This window comes from Filicampus tigris, chromosome 14 (assembly GCF_054856515.1).
Source record: "Filicampus tigris isolate MCC_2025a chromosome 14, RoL_Ftig_1.0, whole genome shotgun sequence".
NCBI classification, from domain to species: Eukaryota; Metazoa; Chordata; class Actinopteri; order Syngnathiformes; family Syngnathidae; genus Filicampus; species Filicampus tigris.
This window is the reverse complement of record NC_141230.1, coordinates 10069661-10077402: the sequence shown is the minus strand read 5'-3', so window position 1 is coordinate 10077402 and position 7742 is coordinate 10069661.

Here is a 7742-nt window from a genome sequence, read left to right as displayed (position 1 = left end):
AGGGCCTTGATCCCTGACTTGTAGCGTGAAGCAGGGAAGTGTAAGTAAAAAGTGCGAGCAAGAGAAATGGGGGAGAAAAAGGCTGAAGCGGCATGTGAGGTTGCAAGGTGAGCGACGTAAGAGCTTAAAAAAAAAAAAAAAAAAAAAAAGGACTTGGAGGAGGAGTATTTGGCTCTGGCTGATGACGAACAATTGGACACGAGGAGGCTCGCACACACCCTTGAACCGCAAACTAAAATGGACTTTCCCACACGCATACAGACACACGCACATACACACTTGCACACACTTAGCGCTACAGTCCCAGCAGGCTATGAACTTCAATGCAGCTGTTGCCATGGCGATACGTAGAGTTTCTGACCCCCCGACTCCATTTTTCCTGCCGTTTGGGCTATTGAAAGAGATGATTGACAAGTGTCCAAATGTCATACGACCCAGGCCGGCCACACAGATGGGGGCTGACGGATGGGGGGGCTGGCGGGTGCATTTCATGCTACTGTTCATTCACAGGGAAGCCACTGTTTGTGTGTGTGTCTGTGTGTGAGTGTTTAATCACAACATTAAGTATGCCTGCACACTTGAATGAAATGCACTGTATTGTAGTTTTAATTTGTACTGGTGGGAATAGGGATGGGCCTTTCACAAAATTTCCAAGATCGACTATGAGAAAACATTGTAATCAGTTCAGTGACATTTTTTCCACATATTTTCAAATACACAACAGTGATTATTACTAAGCATTTTTTTTAATGGCAGGAACCACAAAAACGTTTTCCTCTCATTTTATTCTTATTTATTCCTCATATTTTTATTTTGGGTACATAGACAAATAATCACTCTCTCGTTGACAAACAATTCCACACAACTAAACTAAGGGGCTCATTTTGTTATGCACATCTCTACAGGTAAAACCAAATATTAGGTTGTGCACGTGTACCCAATGTTGTGGCTGCTCGTTGAGCACACACACGTGCGCGCGCACACGCGCGCAAGCATGTATTCACAAAGGAGGCTTCTAAATGAAGGCCTTTTGTTTAGCAGACAGGGTCATATATATTTGCTGTGTGCTGATAACACATTCAGTCCAAATCTGTGCATACTTTTCAGTGAATTTAGCGCTTTTTCTATGCCTTACTCCATGTGAATGAATCCAATTATGACACACATTAAGTACTGAATGAATGAATATTGTTGGAAGGCTTGTTTTTATGGAGTTTTAAAAAAAAATCACCTGGGCTTTGAACATTCTCTCTCTCTCTCTCTCTCTCTCTCTCCGTCGCTCATCCCTCGCTGTGTCATTGTGTGCGAGCTTGAAGGGATCGTTTTTATCTTGATCACCCACAGCAACACATTAACCTCTCCTCTCTTATCTCTACACTGGTCATTAGTGGCAAAACCCTCAACGTCCTATTGACAAGGGCCACACAAACTCCCCCTCTGTCAGTGTGTGTGGTGTGAGTTATCGTGGGTGACGTGGTTTGAGATCTGCTGAGCTAGTGATCTAAGCCGATAACATTATTTGTGTGTGTGTGCCTGCGTGTGTGTGTGTGTACAGCAATAATATTTCTCGTTGAATGTGATGTGCTTTTTATTTGGATTTTGAAGTGGCGCCGATCCTTTTCATACGACGGCTGCCTATAAGATTTATGTCTGTTTATTTATTTACTGCTGGATGATATCATTGATGCTACTAAAGGCAGAAATCACTCAAGAGAATCCCTGAACTGATGCTCGGCTACTTCTGCCTGTTTGTTTGCGCATGTAGTGGGAAAAAATGCCGACTCAAAAGGCTGTGGCAAGATTATTTGGCATAAGTGTCGAATAAAAAAATAAAAAGTCGACTACCTGCCTGTGTGTGTTTTGAATGAGTGTTTTCTGTCATACTCCAATGACATGATATCACTAAATTTGATGAATTTACTAAAACATGTCAGAGCAGTGTTTAGTTGAAACTTGTCTTAAAGCATATTTTTATTCTATGGTTTTTCACTCAGCGTGCGACTTGGCATTGTTTTAAGTGTTTTATGAGGTTTCCTCTTTTTATGTTTTTAATTGATTGTTTTAATGGTCTTTGGGATAGTGTTGGGGTCTCTTTTTTTTTTTAGCTATAGTTGTTTTTAAAGTGCTCTATAAATAGTCGGGTTGAGAAAAAACCCAATAACCATTTAAATAACTGTATATAAGTTGTTTTATACAAAAAAGAAAAAAAAACTCAAGCATAATTTGTTGATTTAAGAATTCTGTCAAATTGATTGTGGATTAATGGTATCTTGAAACTGTTGCGCCAAAATAGTGGATTTATTACAACCAGCTGGGGTGCTATTGATTCAATTTCCCACTCAGTTTGCCATCTAAAGAAGTGCACTGTTTTCCTTTAAATTTGAAAATATTAGTTTAATTGCTGAAAAATAATGAAAAAAAAGACACCATTTAATATTTCTTGGAATCCACCCTTTTATTTTCTATAGCACTTGTACTCATTTGGGCTGCGAACGTGGTGTAGCCAATCTCATCTGACTATTGATTGGTCGTGAGCCAATCACTGGGCACGTATTATAGACACACAACAATTGGCACTCATGTTAACACCCGTGGACAATTTAGAGTCCTAAATGAAACTAACATCCTTCTTTTTTTTTTTTTTGTTAACAGTTTTTTTTTTGGCTTTTGTAGTACGAGGGCTCCTTACTGAAATGTACTGCATGCATTAGCAACATTCATGCCACCGGAGAGGAGCCATTTTTCAAAAGCACAGTCGCTGATGCTTTGTGACTTGTTCAATAAAGCGACTTGCATTCCCAATAAGAAAGAGACAACATGACATGGATTGATTTTCACAAGTTTTCAGTATGACAAGAAAGGAAAGCAAACATGGAGGCCCTTGCGCAAGGTTAGAAAGAAAAATTTTGACCCGAGGTGTGTGCTTCCAATCTGCAAGTGTTTTGCCGAGTTCGCCTTGACTCACCTGTACAATTTAACATGAAAAAAGACTGAGAGAGAGCTGGAGGGGGAGGGGCATTACAGACAAGCGCCAGTTTGATGGCTCATTTTATTATTGTTTACTTGTTTAGTTAAAATATATTTTTTTGAAAGGATTGCACATTCTGTGATTGGGTGGCGACCAGCCCAGGGTGTACCCTGCCTCGCGCCCAAAGTGATCAGCTCCAGCACCACCATGACATTATTGAAGATAGACAGTTTAGTAAACGGATGGACGGAACATGCCTTCTGACAAAAGAAATATTTATCAAGAGGAAACATTTATTTTTGAATGATATGTGGAGAACAATATTTATCATTTATTCCATGGAAGTTGAGAGGCGTGAAAAACCTTATACAAAAATCAAAACTTGTTTTGAATGATGTGATTGTTTTTTGCTTTTTCTAAAACCGAAGAGGAAAAAAATCTTAAGAGAAATATTGCATGTTTCATTTCAAGGCCATATAGCCAATCATTGGTCAAGGAAATTTAGTCCAACAATTTACAAAAATTATCTGATTGCAGTTTTTTGTTTGTTTGATTTTTCACCCTCAAAATTGCGATTGCGATTTAATATGCGATGATTTTTTCAAAGTCTGCTTACCATGTATTTTTTTCAAACAAAAACAAGCAATAAATTAATCTGTATTCAATAAACGATTTAGTCTAAGATACATAAACGTTTTAGTCTTACAGGTTAGACTTAGGCTAAAATAAAGGCCAATTAACCATGAATTAATATGAAAGACAGTTTATCTACTTAATTTAGAGTTGTTAACTTACTGAATACTCACTATGTTAACTTACAAAAACAACAACATTGCAAAGAACTTTATGGCACAAAATTTTTTTATGTATATGTGTATGTATGTGAGGATAAGCGATATAGAAAATGGATGTGTGTATATATATATATATATATATATATATATATATATATATATATATATATCCTACCATTGCATTGAAACACCTTGTGGTACGATGTGATGCAGCCAATCGAGCTATAACGGACTGCACTACGACCATCTGAGGCGCTCGCTGCTAACCCTCTCCCAACAGAAGCACATGCAATGTCAGCTGTGGGAAGTTGAGCTCCGTCCACGCTGTGGTTTTCACACATTGGCGAGTTTCCACTGAAGTGTGGCCGAGTGTTGGTGCTAGTGACACTCTAGTAAGGTTAAAAGAATAATTGCAGCTCTATTTACCCCCAAACAGCCTCTCCTCGTGCACGTAATTACCGTCCACGTGCACACATGGGACACGCAGCAAAATGATTGCGCCACAACCCCTCAAATGAAAGCGTTGAGAGCGAGAGACTAATATTTAGGTAGTAGCTGTCATGCGTTTGAGTGAACCATCCTCTTGTGCTGCTCTTCAACGCAAAGCACTGTTAACCAGCGCCACTCACCCTGAGAGCGCCACGGCCTGCAATGACCTGGCCCATTGTGGTGCACTATGCGTGTGTGAGCGTGTGCGTGTCGAAGTGGACAATATACAGTATAAGGTGCGGTTGATTTGTCAAGACTATAATGACCATGTAGGAGTCTCAGCCCCTTTACAACCACGGTAACAGTTCCTATAGGCTTCATATGCAAGTATTTAGCGTTAATGCCCGGAACAGCAATAACAAGAAGAAGCCCCTCAGAAGCCTCTCAGAAGCCTCCCTTAAACCGAAATGGAACGTAATGTATATTTATGTCACTGCTCCAACTTGTGTGTCCTATTATTACAATTTCACTGAGTCAAAGTGACTGTTGTGATGACTTTTGAATGATTGAATATTATTATGTCATACATTTTCTGATTTGTGACGTTATTTATTGTTACAGTAATGATTATATGTATCTTTTTAATCCCTTTGCATCATTTTATAGTCTAATATTACTCAATTCACATCCAAATTATTTTGAATTGTTTTGCTATTTTGGGGAGAGATGGTTTGTTAAATTATATAGCACAAATTAAATAGGTGTTACATAGAGGTAATATTTAAACAAAAATCAGAAGCAATAATATGGAGATGTAAAATCCCCACTAAGCTCAAATAAAGTCAACATATTTAATATATATTGAATACATTTTGTCATGCACTTTTCATGCGAACATGTCAAAATGTGCCCAAAAAGGTAGCAAAGATTTACAAATCAGCTCATCAAAGGGCCAAAATCATGACATAATTTTACTATAATTCCACAAGTAAGCTTCTCCAGAAAGTTATTTTTTCCAAATCCATCTGATATGGTTGAGGGAGAAGTTTCCAACCATGCGGGCTGTGGTTCTGCAGTACCCGTGTTCAGACATTGGTGGCGCTGCTGCTGCATTGTGATGAGTGGCCTCTTTTACAGTGAGGCATTACATTAGGGGACATTATCTAAATACTCAACAAACTTAAATTGAATTTAGGCCTCTTCTCCGCGTACTCCCCCTTCATTGGACCCCCTCCCCTCCCCGCAATGGAGGATCGCATTCTCTCCTTATTGCTGATGCGGATCCTCCGCTCATAAATCCAATCTGTCTCAATTTGACCTTTTTTTTTTTGTACAATTTGACACAGGCTCCAGAGCCGAACAGATGTACAGTACGTGCATGTTTGACACACACGTGACCCCCACCCCCATTCCCCTCCGTCTCCACCGTCGGGGTAACAGCATCTCCCCATTTGCTGCAGAATAGACCAATTAGTGTGGAGCAACGGAGCAGGAACCGTCGTGAATGTGTCATTGATTAGCAGCGTTTTGACTAATCACCACATCTCATAAACTAACGGCCGCCGATGTCAGCTGGAGCCCAAAAATTGAAGCGTGCACGTACCCCAGCCCCTCTACCCCCACCCAATTCCTTCAAACCAAGCCCCTCATTGCTCGCCCCAATCTACGACGCTTCTCTCTTCTCCTCGCTTCCTTCCTTCCTCCTTTTTTTCTTCCTACTCCATTTCTTCCTTCCTCTCGTCTACTCTCTTGTTTTCTTTTTACTCCACCCCATGGAGGTTTGGTGCCCCCGGACCCTCCCTCAGCCAATACATCCAGATACAAGAGTTGGATTAGTGTTGATAGTGTTCTTTTCATTTTGCTTTTTACTATGCTTCACTATGTTGTTGATTATCTTTAAAAAAAAAAAAGGAAGAAAAAAGTTGTTCTGTAGTAGTAACTAAGCTATAGTAAAAAGGTGATTGCTTTATGGTCGAGCTTCTTTTATGTTTTTGCAAAAAGGGCACTTTTTTTTTTTACCTGATTGAATAACATTGGGCTTAATGATAAGTACAAATATATTAAAATGATTACAATTCTGAGAGCATTTAGAGGTGTATAATAGCCTACATTTTGTTGTTCAAATTGTTTATTAAAAAGCTATGATCTTTTCATTTTTCAGAGAGCTATTCATTTAATAATGGTATGTTATTGTTGCAGGTTCAGAACTGCCCGTCTTATTCTTGGAGCTGTGTCTAATACTTTGATTTCTGTAAAACACAAGAAGTACAAAATATTAAAAACATTTGTCAAGATGAAACAGTGCATTTGTGAACCAACTAACATAGTAAACATTATGCTATATTCATGTATTTATGACATTGGTAAAACCGATAAAACAGGTCTTATATTGGATAACATTCGTTTGTGCAGGTATACCTAATTTTTTTGGCAGGTGTTTATATTCTTTTGCATCACAAAAAAAACACACACTAAATGTATTAATTTGCTTTAGATATTGTTTGGATTTTGTCATCCTTAATCTGCTTTTACTTGTTATGAATTTATCCCACCTACCACCGTATTTATTCATAATAGTATGATAGAATATTTAAATCATACCACCTACTCACATGTTCACCTTGTTGGCTGTGAAACAAATAGGAAGATGCGTCTTTTTTTCTCTCTCCTTCTAATTCATCTCACCTCTCCGCTTTTAAATAAGAGGAAATTAAATTAGCGCTTTTGGAGACCCGCGTGTTGTGTAATGGGTATTAGTTATCATATTAATTAGCATCTGTTTGACACCGTGTGCGGCGGCCAGCTGGGAGCATGATGGAGGACATGTGGCGCGCACGTTAAGCGTGTGTGCGTGTTTGAGGCCGGGCGGCTGAGACTGGCAGCGTTTGATTTGTTGTGTTGCTAATGTGACACTGATTATACAGGTCATGGTGAAAGGGAAGTTGTGAGACGCTTGCACTTTTGCTGTGATAGCACATGCATAAGTGATCAAAGTATATGTTAATTTGTGTATGCATGCATTCCAGTGAGAAACATGCATCTTGAGGTGAAAAAAAAAAAAAAGGTAAATTGGTTTGTTTTTAATTGCTGCCTAAAAGGGCTGCGGTACAAATTGAAAATTAAAAGAAGTTCAATGAACAGGTGCTCGTGTGGAAAAGCACAAAATCTTTATCTTAATGATGTATGGAGGAAAAATATGTATTTTTAAAAAGCTGCCTAAATGGGTTGCGTATGACAATTTGTATTGAAAAAAGGAAACAGCTTGGGTAAAGTTGTGGAAAACCGTACATCTTTTGGAAAGAAAACACGCAAATATGTTTAGATGCAATTTTGTCTTATCAGGTTTCAAGGACAGAGCAAGGCGAAGCTTGTGGAAAAACATATCTTGTGCACTGTAAAAAACAAACAAATGTGAGTTTCAATGAAAAAAATCTACCAAAACAGGCTGGGGTAGAAAATGGATATTAAAAAATGAGACAGCTTCAAGGTTGTTAACCCTTGTTAAAAAAGTGAATTGAAAAAAAATATTAATTAGAAATCGGGGGGGGGAA